This window comes from Indicator indicator, chromosome 6 (genome assembly GCF_027791375.1).
Source record: "Indicator indicator isolate 239-I01 chromosome 6, UM_Iind_1.1, whole genome shotgun sequence".
Lineage (NCBI taxonomy): Eukaryota > Metazoa > Chordata > Aves > Piciformes > Indicatoridae > Indicator > Indicator indicator.
The window spans coordinates 9740812-9759550 of NC_072015.1; the positions used below are offsets into that span (position 1 = coordinate 9740812).

Here is an 18739-nt window from a genome sequence, read left to right on the forward strand (position 1 = left end):
TGCAGTTACTCCTGTGCTTGTGGAGGACAGAATCACTTGGGGCAGGAAGTGAAAGTTCATCCCTTAGGAAAGAGCTTGCCATGATTTTGCACGGCACAGCAGTAACCTGGTAACCGACATATCCGTTCCTGTAACATTTTCTAGGTCAGCATGAATCATTCTTAAGGAAGCAGACTTAAACAGGCAAGTTGAGAAGACTGTAACTATCCTGCATTCTCCCTTCCCAGCTAGTACTGCCCAAGGTGGTGTTTGTGCTTTCAGGGCAATGCAGTCCTCATCCCCTCCCCATCCTCTTGGGGCACTACACATCCCTAATTTGCTATTGACAGTGAGGTTAACAATGATTCTGATGCCAAGGATCCTGTCCCTGGCATCCTACTGAAAAAATGCAAAATAAAGTGAGAGAATGAAGCAATTTCAGTCAGTTAGGAGACAGGAGGTGTACATGCCAGGGTTCAAGGAACCTGTGGGAAGACGCTGCTCGAAATGAGAGGCACATTCCAAACCAAGGTACCAGGCAGAAAGACAGTTGTGGTATGCCTGAGTCCAGCCCTGTATCAGACTTGAGAATAAATCCATGAGCTTGGAAATAGTAATGGTTACCTAACTACACACATTCAAGTATAGGGACATGTGTATGAAAACAGTTTGCTTTCATATGCTGTGAACAGCATCATCAGCAGTTGACACATGCCTCCACTTTACCCTGGTGAATAATGCTTTCCTGCAAGACAGCAGTGTAGAACATGTAAATTTGACCATGCTGTAATATTTCTTTGTTATCTCTGAAGATACTGTGGGACAGAGTCTTGACTGTTTTAAAACCTGAACCTCTTGTGCCATAAAGCTAAAAAATGTGCTGACAGGAATTACAGACTGCAGTGATTTGGGCTGGTGACCAATAGGGTATGACAGAATCACAGAATGTTAGGGGCTGGAAGGGACCTAGAGAGATCATCTAGTCCACCCCCCCTGCCAGAGCAGGATCACCTATACCAGACCACACAGGAACTCATCCAGGTGGGTCTTGATTATCTCCAGAGAGGGAGACTCCACAAGCCCCCTGGGCAGCCTTCTCCAGTGTTCTGTCACCCTCACAGCAAAATAATTCTTCCTCCTGTTTCCATGGAACTTCCAATGCCTCAGTTTCCACCCATTGCCCCTTCTCCTGTCATTTGGCATCACCAAGAAGAGCCTGGCTCCATCCTTTTGGCACTCACCCTTTATGTACATTACACATTAATGAGGTCACCCTCTTCTCCAAGCTGAAGAGCTCCAGCTCCCTCAGTCTCTCCTCATAAGGATGGTGTTCCACTCCCTTAATCATTTTTGTGGCTCTCTTCTGCACTTTCTCAAGCAGTTCCCTGTCCTTCTTGAACCAAGGGGCCCAGAACTGGACACAGTATTCCAGATGTGGTCTCACCAGGGCAGAGTAGAGAGGGAAGAGAACCTCTCTCAACCTACTGACCACACCCCTTCTAATATAACCCAAGATACCATTGGCCTTCTTGGGCAAAGGGCATCTCTCAGCAGGAATAAACCATGAAAAACACAGAACACATTATCAGTTATGTGTATTTCTTATCCCAGAATTATTAGGCAAATTCTTTTCTCTTGTGATTAGCTTCTTTTTCGACCTTTCAAAAGATACTCCACTTCCTTGTGCCTCAGTTTCCACACAGGGACTAAAAACATTCCTTTAACTTGCAGAGATGTGCTGATTAATTAATGCCTAGCTGCACTTTTTAGACTCTCAAGATGAAAAATGCAGTGTATGTATTTACATTTAAAACTATTTTACTATCTTGCTGAAAAAGACATCATTTGATCCATTGCCAGTGTGGGGAGAGAACAGTTCTCAGCAGACACAGGAAATCAGAACTAAGCATATCTTGTGTACCCCCCAAATCCTGCTCTTCCAGGACTTGCTCAGTGCTCACTGCAAGACCAGAATGTCTGCAAATTACTTGCTGTCTCTATACAGGTTTAATTTTGGCTAAATATTATTCAGGGAACAAACTGTGACAGCTGCTGTTCATACACAATGTGCCTTCTGTTGATGTCAGTAGTTGTAGGAGAGACAAATTTGACTCTCTGTCCCATTTTAATGACTACAAGAGTGTATGTATCTCCTGTGTGTAACACTGAGTGTTAAAGCAGGTCAGGATTTGGTTTAAATTCCTCAGTCTCTAGGGTTCTCTTTCTTCCTGCTGAAGAAATCAGCTCTACAGCAAAATGTATGTCACTGCAGCAGAATCAAGGGTGCCATCTCCAGCTAGAAAGCTGGAGTCCACAAAATTATGCCTTTGCTGATTCTTTTGTTTTCAGTAACTGCATGGCATCCCCTTGTGTAGCCTCTTGAATGTGGGCCTTCCTTTTGAAAAAGAGGTCATGTTTTTTTCCTGTCAGAGCAGCACTTGCCGTTTCTGAGGCTGCTGCACAGGGTAAGGTGAATATGGTTTTGTTTTGAATCCACCTGTGCAACAATGCCAAAAAGGGTGTGACAGGGAGAAACACTCCAATGTGCACAGGACAGCAGGCTCTAGTGGAAATTTTTAGATACAAAGTAAGTGTGGGGTGAATGAATAACTGAGCAACATCTGAGAAGCTGTAGAAATCAGAGTTTTCCTAGATCTAAGAGGTTTAACTTTTCCAGTGGAGACTGACTGTGGCCTGTTGTAACAAAGCTGAATGGGTTTGTGGACTGTGTATAAATCCTTGATTTTGGCAAGTAACGGCTGACTAGGAAGCTGGAAGCCATGTGCTGTGCATGCAGTCTGTAAGCCTTTTGTCATTCTGAATGTTGGTTCAAGTAATCTTTCTTTGACAGCTCATTTGCATCTAAGCTATCCCCAAAGAGTCTGAGAGTTTGGAAATAATAGAGATGACATTTGGGTAAGTGTTTAAAAATGCACAGCAGCAGCATGCTCGGAGACTTGCATTAACAAGCAGAAACAAATCCTGAAAGTGAGCTATATATTTAAAAAAAAAAAAAAAAGATGTAGAGAATCTGTCTGAATGAAGTCAGCTTCACTGGGCACTTGATGACTAAGTAGGAAATGTTTTGTGCCAAAACTTGGGAAGGTAAGCATTAGTCACAAGATGACAGCGCCAAAAAAGAAACCAACACCAGTGAGGCTTATGGCTAGAATGCAGTATTGAGCACAGTGTACTCCCAACCTCTCTGAAGTGCTCCATTGAGAAAACCACTTGCAAATCAGGCTGAATGGCAATGGAAAAACAGGGCAACAGCACGGTTTCAATGAGCCAAAAAAATGATGTGATTTTAAATGTTCCTGTCCTCTAGCACAGGCACAGTGCCAGCAAATCTGTTCGAGCAAGCTTTGAGGATTAGGGGGATGCAGCTTTGCGAGTTCCCAGGCAGTTGATGTCATGTGCAACTCTGGAGATGTTGCTGAGTAGCAGTTGGGTGTATCCTGACAGAAAAAGAGCTGGTGGCTAGTGGGTTTGGAAGAAAACTGCTTATGCCAGGATGGGTACCTTAAAACTGTCTAGTGTGGCTTTGTGCAAGCAACAGAATTGTAGGCAACAGTATCATCGAAGTTAATGAATTGGATTTACCATTGGTGGTTCCATGTTGTGCAAATGTTCTGATTTTTACTCTTATTACTATTGTAATAGCTCATGAAGGCAGCAGTTCAGCTCAGGACCTGATTTTTACAAACACTTAATTAGTGTTTGCTTTTGCCTGAAAGCTTTTTAGTCCAAATGAGGTGAAACAAAGAAAGAATTGAATAAAAACAACAAAAAAGGCAAGGGGAGGAATTACCCTGAAGTAATAAGACAAATTAGGGTGAAGCCAGGACTTCCATGTTCAGCACAGTGGGTATGAGCCACAACTGTATTAGGACCAGCGCTTTATACTCGTTTTACAAAGCATTATTGTCTTCATAAGGGAAGGCAATGTGATATGTCAGGCCCTCCAAAGAAAAAGGACAGAAGCACTCAGGAAGTTAGCTCTAAAATGGATATTTTGGGCTCTGGAATGTTCCAAAAGTGTATTCATTTTCTGTAGAAGAATGGAGGTCAAGTTCAGGCTGCTTACAAATTCAGGACCTAGCTAGGAGCACAAAGGCCTGATCCTGCACAGGATTTACATGGTGGTCACTAGAGCTTTGAATCATGGCTTGCTCCTGCCCAAACTCCTGCCTGCCACCATCTATTCTTAACAAAACACAACACAACAGGAGCTGCTGAGCACTGGGAATAATTTTTAAAGGTCATTGATTTCAGCCATTTATTCTTCCCTCTCTTCCACATGCTGGATTATGTGGTCTTACCTGGAGTGTTTTTTGAGCTTTCCTTTCTGTGGTATAAAATGTCAGTCTGCAGTCTGATCTCGTTTGCCCACCAGTGTCATGGTCAAGAGCACACAAGAGCCAGAAAGACACATAGGAATTACCTGCAAAGAAAGATGAAAGGCAATGAGCTAGTGTTGACTGTTTCCATTTATTTCAGTGAGCAGCTGTAGTGCAGCAGAGCTCCTGCTGAATGCGAGGGTAGCCTGCCCTATTTCCCTCAGACTTCTCACCCCAAAGAGTGCCTGTTCAGATGTATTGCTGGCTTCTTTTAGATCCAGTGGAAACACCTGAATTATAAGGAGGTAATAGTGTGCTGCAGTGATATATGAGCAAGAGTTTGTTCTACCTGTGTGCCTGCCTGCAAAGCCAACTGGCTCACTCAAGTCTAGGTGCAAGCCATAAGCCAGAAGGTAAGCAGCATGGGCAATAAGGAGTTTGGGCTGAGCATGACAGAGACCCCAAGCCAACACAAGAGCACAGACAAAATCTTTCTATAAATGTTTGTTTTGCAGAAGTCAGTTAGCCATTACAAGAAATTCTTAGAATCTCCAATAAACAGCTGAGAATGGAACAGGATTTTCTATGTGATGAGAAAGATGGAGATTTTGAGAACGCATCTGCTTCCTCTTATTCTGGAACAAAATCTCAGGAGTTTTTTGTATAGCACCTGCTGCCTTCCTCTGTTTCTTGGCCGGGCTTATTCCCTTTCCAAGTGGGCTGCATGGGGAAGCAGGCAGGTGAGGAACCACTGATTCACTGCTCAGACACTTAAGTGAGCAGCAAGCTGAGGAAACACTTTGAATTTGATAGTGGTGTTTAAAAAAAACCCAAAACTTTTATGTCCCAAGAATCTCTAATTCCCACAGAGAATATAATAAAGATCCCAACTCAGAATTTAAAAAATCCTGTAACACCCAACTGCCATTCTGGGATGGAATACAAGTAAAAATGTGGTGGAAGACTAAGATAAAATTGTTTTCTTGTTAAAAAGTTTTCTTGTTAAACAAATAAAGGTTTTAACAATACAGACGTGAGGGAAAAGTAACACACAAAAACTTGGGGTTGAGCTAAAGAGATAAGAGTTTACTGAATAAATGAGGTAACATAAATGCACAATTATTTTAGCTAATAATCTAATAATACAATGCATGACTATCTTAGTTCAGCATGTTTGCAGAAGAAGTGCAGTGAAATGCAGAAAACAACAGCATAAAAGAAGACCAGAGTGCTACCCCACTCCCACTCATCTCACTGCCATCTCTGCAGAAAAGAGCCAACACACAAAACCCCCAAAACCTAGAAGCAGCAACCTGAACAGGAAGCCTCTCATGTTGCAATCTGAACTTCAAGCCCCATAGTACTTTGCTCCAGCCAGCACTTTCATTCTGAAGCTGGCATGAGGCAGGATGGTATGAATAGCAGCAGTAAATATTCAACTTAACCCCTGACAAGTGAGAACACAGAAAAAAATAAACAGCAGAAGACAACAGGAGTGGTCCTCCCTATAGAAACCACTGCTCAAAAATAAGAACAGAAGTAGCTGGACAGTTCAGAGGCACTTCTGGATTTTGTCAAGGAGTAGCGAGCAAGAGAATTATTTATTTTGAAACCTTGGTCAGGAAATAAGGAGACAGAGAAATGACTCACAAGATCCTAGACCTACTGAATAAAATCTGTTTGAAATGACAGCCCACTGAAGAGTACAGTATTTGTTGAATCATTTGAGAGTCTCAGTGTGCAACTTCTGTGATCACAAAAATACCTTAAACACTTTTTTTTTTATTTCCTTAGTGCATCAACTATAGGTTCTGGACACTCCCAAACAGAAGAAAACCGGTGACTTGCTCTAGCTTTTTCTTCTGGACTAATGTGAGAAGCATGCTATATCTTTATTTTAAGAATAAAATTGATCCATATCCTATCTAAGAAAGTCCCTGTGCTGTTTAGGAACAGGCAGCTGTGACATGCTTTGAACAGAGTTTTGCAAAGGAAGGAAATATCCCATTCATGTACCTCTTTCATGTACATTTCATGTACTCTCTTTCCCTTTAGAGACTTCTCACAAACAGGCTCCACCCTGTAAAACAATACAATTCACAAAGTCCATTAATATTCGTGAACTACAAGAAGCTCTGGAGAGATTCTTGAATGCTTTATGACTAAGGTGGTTTCTGTGCTTTTTCTAGATTTTATTCCTTCAGATGTCTCCACAGTATTTCCAAATCACTCATGCCATGGATGTGTTTATTCCTCCCAGACAACATCTCCAAAGAGGGCAATAATATTTCTGAGCTTTTTTGTTTGTTTGTTTTTGTTTTATTTGCTCTTGTTTCAGATAGATAAGGCTGAACAATGTGATCACGTACATGGTTATTATGTATGGTTATTATATATGGTTAGTAATATGAAATGTCGTATCTGTGGCTGCATCTGCAGCTGCATTTTGATTTGGTACAGCACTGTGGTATTGAAATGAACCCTCTGGTCATTCCCATTTGTGGTACAAAAAATTACTTGGCATATGGGAACTGGTCTTCTGTTGAAAGAAACTGCACCAAAAGCTCTCCTCCAGATAGGCATCAAACGTACCCCAGCTCCCTGTGATGATATAACCTAATACCTATCCATCAGAGAGCTTCAAACCACCTGCCTGGGGATGATGAGGTGGCACACTGTGTGAAACCATATGAATTCAAGCTCTAGATGTGCCTTGTGCAAAAGGCAGAAGGAAAAAATACAGCCTGGACTGTCAAATCAAGTCAGACAAGTAAATCCAATAGCATTGGTGCAGATCACTGTCTTCCCTGGAGGTAGTTGCTGTGTGTCAGTCAGTCTTGCTGACTGAATGATTCCCTCTTTCTCTGTCTACATTTAGCCCATATCCATGGCTGAACTAGAGCAGTTGCTTTATCACCCTGCCATAGACAAACCCACTTCTTCACCTAAATGTTTTGTGGTCTAAACTGTTTGGTAAAACTAAATTATTTAGTTACTGTTTACATGGCTTTGCTGACAGCATTTTGTCACATTTTTCCTATACTGCTCCAATTTTTTGGAGAAGGCTGACTGTAAGCAGCTCTTACTTGCTGTTAAATTGCATGTGTTAAATGTTGTATTTCTCTTTGAAAAGCAGTGATAGTAACTGTCCTGCCCCTTGCACATGCTCCATTCCCCAAATATTTTAGGAGGCCAGAGCACTCCTGGTGAGCTGAGTACTGTGCTGGGTATACTCAGAACCTCAGTGTTTCCCAAACTCTGCTGTAGAAGACCAGGGGGATTTATTTGCCTTTGTATGCTTTATGATTGCTCTCTGCTTCATGCATCAGAACTTCTCCTGTCTTCTTGTTATTATTCTGAACACAGAATACACTGGGCAGGCACATCCTGCACACTGGTGATACTTCAGGCCAAGTGGTCAAGGTGAGCAAGTGTCTGGACCTGACAGCTAGAGGTATGACAGCACCATGTTGAATTGCTTTTGGTTCACTGCCTTGAGTCCCATATGGGACAGCCATAAGATTTGAGCCAGACCTTGGGACCTATAGCAGAAGTCTGGGTGACTGCACCAGCAGGCTGTGGCATGGGTCTAGTGTCATTCTAGATTGCACAAACCATTAAACCAGCAAATCTCAGCAAATCAGTATTATCCTTCTTCTAGTTCTTGTTGGTTTCTCAAGGAAATAAGGGCTGCCAGTGACACCCATCACTTTTTAATACAATCAAACATCTAATACATCTAATACATCGATAATCTCCTTTTGAATCTCTTCTGTTTGTTCTCACAAGAATGTAAATAGGACTTCAAACCTTCAGGTCTTGTTCCATACTCATCAGATGACAATCACGCATGAGGCACTGGGGCTCTGGGTTGTCTGCTGCAGGCTGGTCCTCTAGGTAAGATGGCAGATCAAAAATTTCCTGATCCATCCAAAAATCACTAAACTGAAATCCTGTCCATGAAAAATAGACTCCAAGAAAAGGACAAAAACATAGCTATAAATTTTTCTGATCTATTTCAGCTACAGTGTTTCTCTCACATTCAGCTACGTTAAGAGCTAGCTGGACAGCTTTTACCTCTGCGAATTGACTGGATTCTCCTTCTCCATCTCTCGCTTCTGCAACTCTGCGCGCTGGGCTCCACACTGCAGATTTCCATCTCCGCTTGTTCCCAACAAGACGACAGGAACCGTCTGTGAACAAAGCATATCTCTTGTCATCATCAGACAGATCACTGTAAGGAGGAGCTTCCTCTGCACGAGTTACTCTCTCCTCTGCAGGTTTAGCACAGCTTGTGCCTTCTGGCCAGTTTGTGATCACCTCCACCAAACCAGGCCTTTCGAGATTTCCCATTCAAGCTCTCTGTGTTATCAGAGCCATCCATTTAGACCAGGTAGCATCTGTTGCATGATGTGGTGAAGAACCTTTGCCTTTGAACATCCAATTCAGAACTGGCAATCTAGGAGCTAGAAGAAGTTGTGACTCAGTTCCAATCACTTCAGAAGCAGCTTTCACTCCTTCATAAGCAGCTAAAATCTCTTTCTCTGTTGGAGTGTAGTTTGCCTCTGAGCCTCTGTAGCCACGACCCCAGAAACCAAGAGGACGTCCTCGTGTCTCCGACGTCCTCGTGTCTCCCCTGGAGCTCTTTGCCATAAGCACCAGGTTGGGCCATTGTCACTCGCGGCCGTGTACAGAATGTTCTTAATGTCTGGACCAGCCTGGATAGTTCAGTCGGTAGAGCATGAGACTCTTAATCCCAGGGTCGTGGGTTTGAGCCCCACGTTGGGCGCCAAAAATAAAAATGTGTGTCAGTGTGAGCTGAAATTCCCCCTCCCACTGACAATAACCAGGCTAGCTCAGTCTGGAAGCAAATGAAGGCTGTATTTACAAAGTAGAATCTACAATCTACGATGAAATGCAATGAATATGTACAAATATACAAAATTCACAACATTTACAAATATATACAATCAACAGAAAAGCACAACCGATCTCCCTTTGCTTCCCCCCAAAGGGGACCCTTCCCAAAGGGGCCTCCCTCTCCCAGGCCTTCTCCCAGGAGAAGCTCTCTCCCAGGAGTTTCTCCCCCCAGACCCGCCTTGGACAGAAAGCAGAGTTAGTTAAAGCAGAATGTTGTTAACTTAGCTGCCAAGGTCAGTGTGTTATCTTCAGCCAGAAAAGAAAAAGAAACAGCAGCCAGACAGCCCAGCAACTGCCCCCACTGCAGAATGCAGAATGTGCAGAGTGCCTACTTTGTTTTGGGTAATAGTTCTTAAACATTTCTATCTATCCAATGGAAGTGTTTAGAACAATCAGTATTTTGCTTTCTTACACCCAATAGTGACTTATTTACATTCTTTCACTTTCTCTGTTCTGAACTTTGCAAGGAAAAATTAAAAAGACAGTTTCAAACCATCACAGTGTTAAATACAGTGAAACATTTGTAAAGCATGAATAATCATTATAGTCTTATTTGCCTTTCTGCTATATGGAGGAATTAAGCTCCTAGAAAAATTTAAGAACAATGTAGACACAGTGCATTGGAAACAGTTATGAAGGCAAAAGAACCTGAGGTGCAGCATCAAGTACCTTTGATTTTTTAATTTCCTCTCCTTTTATTTCTTTTTAAATGGCTTTACTGACATCATTATGTCACTTTTTTTCTAGATAAATGTGTTAATTTTGTAAGATGTCTTTTTCCTTTCTTCAAAGCTGATGATAAGATGAATTAATCAAGGCATACTATTGTTCTGCAGTTCATATCGACCTCCTGATGTAATCAGTTGACATGGATATATTCTTTGTACATGGATATACTTTTTGTTTTTTTCTATATAAAAATCAAATGAGAATCAAAATAGCAAAACAAGAAGACATACACTGTGAGCGGACAGTCAGGCAAAGCAAGCCACCAGGCTGGTACCAGTAAGGATTATTGATATATTTACAAAAAGAATCCTCCATTTCCATCTCAATGTACACTTGATTTGAATGTCATTATGAAATTCATTGCTCAGTGTTGGGAAAGAGCTCCTGTTAATTATAAATAAACAATTAGTTTTTGATTTTTTGCATTGCTTAGCATAAAATTAGAGCACAGATAAACCAGCACACACAAAAGCCTTGCTCTTTTGGCTGACCTAAGTCAGCACCTGTGTCTGAGGCACTACTGATGAGCAGAGATCTGTAATTGTTGCATTCATACCTGTTTCAGGGAGTCAGCTTAGATGGTGGATCTCATTTCTTAAGAGAAAAAAAAAATGCTGTTACTAATTGGCCAGCAGATCAAGAGAGGTGATTCTGCCCTTCTACTCTGCTCTGGTGAGATACCTGGAATACTGCATCTAGCTCTGAGGCCCTCAACACAAGAAAGACATGGACCTGATTGTGTGGGTCCAGAGGAGGGCCACAAAAATTATCAGAGGGCTGGAGCACCTCTCCTATGAAGGACAGGCTGAGAGAGTTGGGGTTGTTCAGCCTGGAGAAGAGAAGGCTATGGGGAGACCTTATTGTGGCCTTCCAGTACCTGAGGGATGCCTACAAGAAAGCTGGGGAGGGACTACTTACAAAGGCATGTAGCAACAGGACAAGGGGCAACAGTTTTAAACTATAGAAAGGTAGATTTAGATTGGACATTAGGAAGAAGTTCCTTATTATGAGGGTGGCGGGACACTGGAACAGGCTGCCCAGAGCAGTGGTGAAGGCCCCATGCCTGGAGACATTCAAAGTCAGGCACGATGGGACCAAGCAACCTGATCTAGCTGGTGATGTCCCTGCTTACTACAGGGCTTTGTACTGGATGAGTTCTAGAAGTCCCTTCCAACCCAGCGCATTCTATAATTCTGTAATTATTTTCTGACCAACAAGTGGAACTTAATGCTTGGGTCAGGCTTTTGTCAGGAACTTGCTTGCATACATGTAGTTTTTGACATGAGCTCTGTCTGCCACACACAGGCAGGAGAACAACAAACAGGAAAAAATACATGAAGCATTTTTCTTCTGCAGACTCTGAGAAATTTCTTTTTAAAGAGGGTATTACAGCATTGGCATATCCAGGTAAATTTACCACGTAGGAAACTAAAAGCCTTTATTTTCACACAGAATCACAGAATCCCCCCCTACCAGAAGGGAGCTCGAAAGATCATCCAGTCTAACCCCCCTACCAGAGCAGGATCACCTATACCAGATCACACAGGAATGCATCCAGGTGGGTCTTGAATCCAGAGAGGGAGATTCCACAACCCCCCTGGGCAGAGGGTTTCACCCTCACAGTGAAAAAATTTTTCCTCATGTTTCCATGGAACTTCCTATGCCTCAATTTCCACCAACTGCCCTTTGTTCTGTCACTGGGCATCGCTGAGAAAAGCCTGGCTCCATCCTCTTGGCACTCATCCTTTACATCTTTATAAACATTAAAGAGCTCACCCCTTAGTCCCCTCCTCTCCAAATTAAAGAGCACCAGCTCCTTGAGTCTCTCCTCGTAAAGAAGATGTTCCACTCCCTTAATCATTTTTGTGGCTCTGCACTGGACTTTGTCAAGCAGTTTTGACACTTAAGAATCTCTGAACTCCATGTTCAGCTGCCTAACAAGTATGGTCTGTGTTCAGCCAAAGGACCACGGAGATTCTCCTTCAGCATACATGGAAAGGACTTGCATCTTTGTATCAGGAGCCTGTAGGCCATCTCCAGATATCCATGGCCATTGGTGCAGTTTTATCTGCTGAGATATTAAAGCCAAGGCGATAGTTCAGGATATATTTCATAGTGGGGAGGTAACATAAAGAGGCATTATGACAGGTTTCCATGTGGTACTGCCTCTTCACTGAGCAAAAGACTCTGCATGCAAGTTGGCTATACACAACTGTTGGCTTCTTCCAGAAACACAGCTGGTGATTAAAGTGACTCTGTTCTTTTTTGTTGACATTGTTAAACTGAGAGATAAGGCAAGTGTTTGTGGGTATTTAGGAAGGAAGGCAAGTAAAAGAGAAAACAGAAATCCAGAAGAGGCAAATTCATACAACACAGCATGACAGCACTCACAGAAGTAGGCTGTGTGTCCCTGCACTGTTTTAATTTGCCTTTCACCTCACCAAAGTGTGTGGGACAATAGGCCTCATAATGTGCTGAAAGAGGTGGGCTCCTGTTCATGTCCCTCCAGGGACTATAACTTACTGACACTGCCCTTAATTATTGGGATTGAAACGACAGTCAGAGAAGGGCTTGAATAGGGATGCTGGTAATCTTCCTTGTGTCCACAGAAGCAAGAAAAATACCTCAGGCCAAGGTTGTTTCCCCAGAGATAGGTTTGTTCATTTAGCTAACAGACCTTGCAGTTGGCAACACCTATATTTAATTACAACTTCTGTGTCATGGTAATGAAAAACTGCTTTTCCTCTGCCCTCAGACTCTTAGATGTCAGGCTCATCTGCTGCTTATTTCCCACTCCCTGATGGAGCTGCAGTGAATAACAAGCTGGTGCTTCCGGATGCACTGTGCATAACTACTCCAGGAAGCTACCTAGAACATACCCTCCAGGAAAATTCCAGAGACACTCCTGATGATTCACACAGCACTAGTGAACCACCTAACTGGATGTGAGCACTCACCCTGTGGAAGGGGCTTAATCTAATAAGCAAAACAGGAGACTGCCTCCCAGCCCTTTTTATTTTTTCTCTTCTTTCAAAGCCATCTGCTCCTCCGACCTATTTCAGAACATGCAAATTCACAAGTGAGGTGAAATTTCCCATTGACCAGTAGCCTGTGAAATATAATTACTATGCTAATTTTAAATTCCAAGTGGTCAGCACAGACTAGGAATGCTCACTCAGCAAAACCATTAGCACAGTTAGGACCAATATTAAAAAGATTTGGCAATGACTCTGGAAAATGACAGGTATCTTTTCTAGGGTCAGAAAGCAGGCAACAAAATGCCTGACAAATGTGTTGTTTTTATGTATTACACAGATGCATTCACAACAGAAATAGTGGAAGGCAAAAGGAAGTGATGGTGAGAGAGCATTGCATACAGGCTGCTTACCCAGCAATGCTCAGAAAATGACAGGCTGTTATGAAACCTCTGCTCTCTTGTGAGGTCTTTGCTACCTTGCATGACCTCTGTCAAGTTATGTGCTCATTCAGCACTGCAGCCTGTCCATAACAGGGGCTAATGACACTAAGCCTGCTGGATAAATCCATGTGGGATTTATGGCTGTGGAGTGCACAGCATTTCAAGGTATACAGTATGTCAATTTGACAGCATCAGTGACAGGGGTAAGGCTGTGAAGCTGTTTCAAAAAATCTTAGAAAAATCCTGCTTATGAGACAATTTTCCCATTGCTTCACAATGAAATCAAAGAGAGAGATTTAATACTGCATTTGAATGGAAAGGATTTTGCTGCTTTCAGTAAAGACAGTACATGGCTTTTCATGGCTTTTTTTTTTTTTTTTTAATCTTTCAGGAACACCTTTGGGATTGATCTAATATTAAAGAGTGTGTTTTGATGGTGACAGTAGATGCTGCATGAGCTAAACTCGAGTAAATTGTACTAACATAGGCTCACCAATGTAACTGGGAACATCAATTTTGCCCATTAGCATTTCTAATGCCAGTGGTGGGATCCATGCTATGATGCTTGGTAGAGAGAGCTCAGCTTGGCAAAGGTGGGTGTTTACCCAGCTCTCTTCTGAGGAAGCAACACTCCTCCACCTGCTGTGCTGCTTACCTTGCTGATGTGCTCATAGCACTTAGGATGTGCTCATACCTGAGGGAATCAAGGTACTAACCACTTTGCACACTGTCTTAATTTACTGGGAAGACATATGTACATGGTGTGCATGGAGTGGAAAGGGAGTATGCCTTCCTGCATGTGAGACCTATTTCAATCCATTGTAGTACAGACAGACAGACAAATCAGAGACTTCAGCAGAAAATATACAGAAGACATTCCAAATGCAAAGACAAGATGAAATGTACTGATGAGGAGGGAGGAAATCCACTTTGGCAGTACATACTTAAATCAAACAGGCAAATGATTAGAGTACTGCTTCAGATGTAATCTGACTTCGCTTAGATCTGACTGAAAATCCAGTTACAAAAGGTCATTTCTCTCTCCCCTTGGCACTGCCCCTCTGTGGAGCAACATCTGGGGCACAGAAGATCTAGGGGTGCTGCTAGATCGAAGTTCCAGGCAGCACAGTGTTGGCCTGCTGCAGGTACTCATGGGAGAGCATAGATGATGTCCTGCAGGTTCAGGACAGCAGTCTGCAGTGTAAATATGTTTTAACAGCCATGGGGGGTGTGGTGGTTTGAAACTGTCTTTTTAATTTTTCCTTGCAAAGTTCAGAACAGAGAAAGTGAAAGAATGTAAATAAGTCACTATTGGGTGTAAGAAAGCAAAATAACGATTGTTCTAAACACTTCCATTGGATAGATAGAAATGTTTAAGAACTATTACCCAAAACAAAGTAGGCACTCTGCACATTCTGCGTTCGGCAGTGGGGGCAGTTGCTGGGCTGTCTGGCTGCTGTTTCTTCTTCTCTTCTGGCTGAAGATAACACACTGACCTTGGCAGCTAAGTTAACAACTTTCTGCTCTAACTAAACTCTGCTTCTCTGTCCAGGGGGGCCTGGGGGGGAAGCTCCTGGGAGAGGGAGGCCCCCTTTGGGAGGGTCCCCTTGGGGGGAAGCAAAGGGAGATCGGTTGTGCTTTTTCTGTTAATTGTATATATTTGTGAATGTTGTGAATTTTTGTATATTTGTACATATTCATTGCATTTCATGGTAGATTTTAGACTCTGCTTGTAAATACAGCTTTTCATTTGCTTCCAGACTGGGCTAGCCTGGTTATTGTTGGTGGGGGGGGGAATTTCAGCTCACACCGACACACTTTTTATTTTTGGCGCTCCAACTCGGGGCTCAATTGCTTGTATGATTTATTCCTGCTCAGATTAGGAAGCAAAATGAAGCTGTTTTGGATTTTGAGTAATTTTATTTCCTCTGTTATCAGTGTGATTGTCTACAGATGGGCTGTTTCCTGCATGATAGACAAGATTGTGAGATATGTGGCATATAAGTCGTTTCTTTGGGTTAAGAACAAGTTACTGAATGCTGTTGAATTCTGTTGTGGTCTTATTGGGCTTAGAAGATATGGTAACTCAACTATGAATCTGCTAGCAGACACATTTGAGTTTGTTACTCCTCTTACAACTACAGAGGGTCTTTGGAACCAGTGGTACCCTAGATATCTTGTGCTAGCCTTAATTTTGTTGTTTCTTGGAATAATCATATGGCTGCTGATAGCACTGTGTCAAGAAAGACGTAAGGCTACTCACTCTTCCGACCTGCGTAGATGTAAGAGGAAACATAGAAAAGCTCAGAGAGGTTCGGAATTGGTTTCTGATCTGATTACGGTGACCAGGAAATCACAGTTCAGGTTTGTGAGAAAGCTGCCGATAGTTTTGACTCAGAGCCAGCAGCAGTAGCTGCGGGACCTTTGCCAGAATCTGAGATAACAGACTCGGGTACACAGGCAGACATAGTTACACAGACAGACTCGGCGACACAGACAGACTCGATTACACAGGCAGAGAGGGGTGCACGGGCAGACAGGGGTACACAAACAGACACAGCTGCACAGAGAGAAATGGTTGCGCAGACAGACATGGTTACACAGAGAGAAATGGTTGTGCAGACAGACATAGTTACACAGAGAGAAATGGATGCGCAGACAGACATAGTTACACAGAGAGAAATGGTTGTGCAGACAGACATAGTTACACAGAGAGAAATGGTTGTCCAGGCAGACATAGTTACACAGAGAGAAATGGATGCGCAGACAGACATGGTTACACAGAGAGAAATGGTTGTGCAGACAGACATAGTTACACAGAGAGAAATGGTTGTCCAGGCAGACATAGTTACACAGAGAGAAATGGCTGCGCAGACAGACATAGTTACACAGAGAGAAATGGTTGTGCAGACAGACATAGTTACACAGAGAGAAATGGTTGTGCAGACAGACATGGTTACACAGAGAGAAATGGTTGTCCAGGCAGACATAGTTACACAGAGAGAAATGGCTGCGCAGACAGACATAGCTGTGCAGGCAGACGCCATTAACGAGGCACAGTCTCCTCCTCCTCCCTCTGCTGCCCAGATGGACGCAGCAGTGGCTGCAGGATCTCAAAGCACACCTCCTGCCAACCCTGCACAGACTCCCTCTGCTCCTGCTAACCCTGCACAAAATTCCTCTACTCCCTCCAACTCTGCTGTGAATGTGAAAGCCAATCCAGTAAATTTGGTGGCCACTGTAAGCAGAAAGCGTAAAGGAGCTGCAGGAGGAGATGCAGATGCTGCAGGAGATGGTGCAGATGGAGATGAGGGTCCTTCTACTCAGGGTCCCTCTGTTAAGAAAGATCCTTCTGGTGAGGAAGAGAAGGTTAGCCTTAAAACTCTGGCAGACCTTTTGAGACCCCACATGGATGATGGAGATGTAGACCCTGCTGAATTAGCAACTGCAGGCAGTGCCTCTGAACTCAAGGAAATTCAACGGAGGATTAAAATAGGATTATGGGGACAGCGACCTCAGGATGATGATGATGATGAGGATGACATACAGTCAGCTAATGCACCCAGACAGGAAATTAGACATGTGAGGAAGGATTACATCAGAGGAGATAATGAGCCTGTCCTGTCTTGGCTAGCCAGGTGTTTTGATATGGGAGCCCCAGCATTGGTGGTAGGTGACAAGTCGGCCTCTCAGTTGGGGATGCTCTCAAAGGATACTGGCATAGACAGGCATCTAGGCAAGTGCATTGGTAAAGCTTCTCTGTGGGCACGCCTCCTACTGGCAGTCTCACTGAGGTACCCCAGCAGAGATGATTTACCATGGAACCCTAAGCCTTGGACCACAATAGATGAGGGAATCAAGCGTCTGAGAGAGTTTGCTGTGAGAGAAGTAATGTATGGAGATCATAAGACTCTGAATCCTGATGAAATTCCTGTTGGAACAGGCCTTGCCAAAAAGCTCATTAAGCTTGCTCCTCCTAATTATGCTACTATTCTGGCAAGCAGGATTGTGGCAAGAAATTATGGTGGAGTGCCTCCCACTGTTGGCCATTTCACTGACCAAATGAGGCAGTTGGAGGATAGTCTTGCACGTACTTCTTTGGTTTCAGCCATTGAAACTTTGTCTGGAGAGATAAAGAATTGCATGAAAGAGCTGAAGGAGGAACTTAAAACCTCCATATCCAACTTGATGAAGGGGGATGATTCTAATTCCTCTTCCTCCAGATGGATACAAGTTTCAGCTGTTAGGAACAGACGTGCTCCAAGGAGGCCATTCCAGAATAGGTCAAACCAAAACAGACAGCAGAGGCAATCACGTGGCAGTATCTGGATAACTCTGCGTGATCAGTTTGGTGAGAACATGAACAGATGGGATGGTCAACCAACTTCTGATCTTTTCAAGAGGTTACGGGAGCTGCAGAGGGGCAGATCCCGAGGTAGCAATACCAGGAGGGTAGCTGTCGCTTCCTCAGTTTCCCAGAACAACTCTGATAGCTCCAACAGTGATCCTAATTCTGGTGCTGGACGTTGTGCCAGCTGTACATGTGGAGGTAATCCCCACCATTAGGGGTGCCCTGCCTTCCGCCAGGGGGAGGTAAGGGATAATGGAGATAACAGAATCTATTGGGATGTGTACATCCAGTGGCCTGGCACTTCAAAATTTCAGAAGTACAGGGCCTTGGTTGACACAGGAGCTCAGTGCACCATAATACCATCAAATTATCAAGGGGGAGAATCTATAACTATTCAGGGAGTCACTGGTGGATCTCAAGAGTTGTTTAAGATAGAGGTTGATATAAGTTTAACTGGGAAGCAGTGGAAGAAACATACTATTGTAACAGGTCCTAATGCACCTTGTATTTTGGGAATTGACTTTCTGAGAGAAGGGCGTTTTAAAGACCCTAAGGGTTACAAATGGGCTTTTGGAATAGCAACTGTAGAAATTGATGGAGGAAAATTGAAGTTGTCCATTAGACCTGAGCTTTCAGATGAATCTGCAGTTGTGGGACAACATGAGATAGAGGATGTAAAGCTGCCGGTTGCTTCTCAAACTGTGCATCACAGACAATACAGAACCAACCGTGACTCTTTGGTGCCCATTCAAAACTTGATTCGTCAGTTGGAGAGTCAGAAGGTCATCAGCAAAACTCATTCACCTTTCAACAGTCCAATCTGGCCTGTGAGAAAGCAGAATGGAGAGTGGCGTCTGACAGTTGATTTCCGTGCCTTGAATGAAGTAACTCCACCCATGAGTGCAGCTGTACCAGACATGATGGAACTCCAATATGAGCTGGAATCCAAGCAGGCCAAATGGTATGCTACCATAGACATTGCTAATGCTTTCTTCTCTATTC

General features: G+C 43.3%; 1 non-coding gene across 1 annotated transcript; it reads left to right on the forward strand.

Annotated features, from left to right (window-relative positions):
- The first annotated feature begins 9035 nt into the window (after window positions 1-9035).
- Window positions 9036-9108, forward strand: TRNAK-CUU (transfer RNA lysine (anticodon CUU)). The gene has a single exon. It is a non-coding gene; the product is annotated as a tRNA-Lys (tRNA).
- Window positions 9109-18739: the final 9631 nt, after the last annotated feature.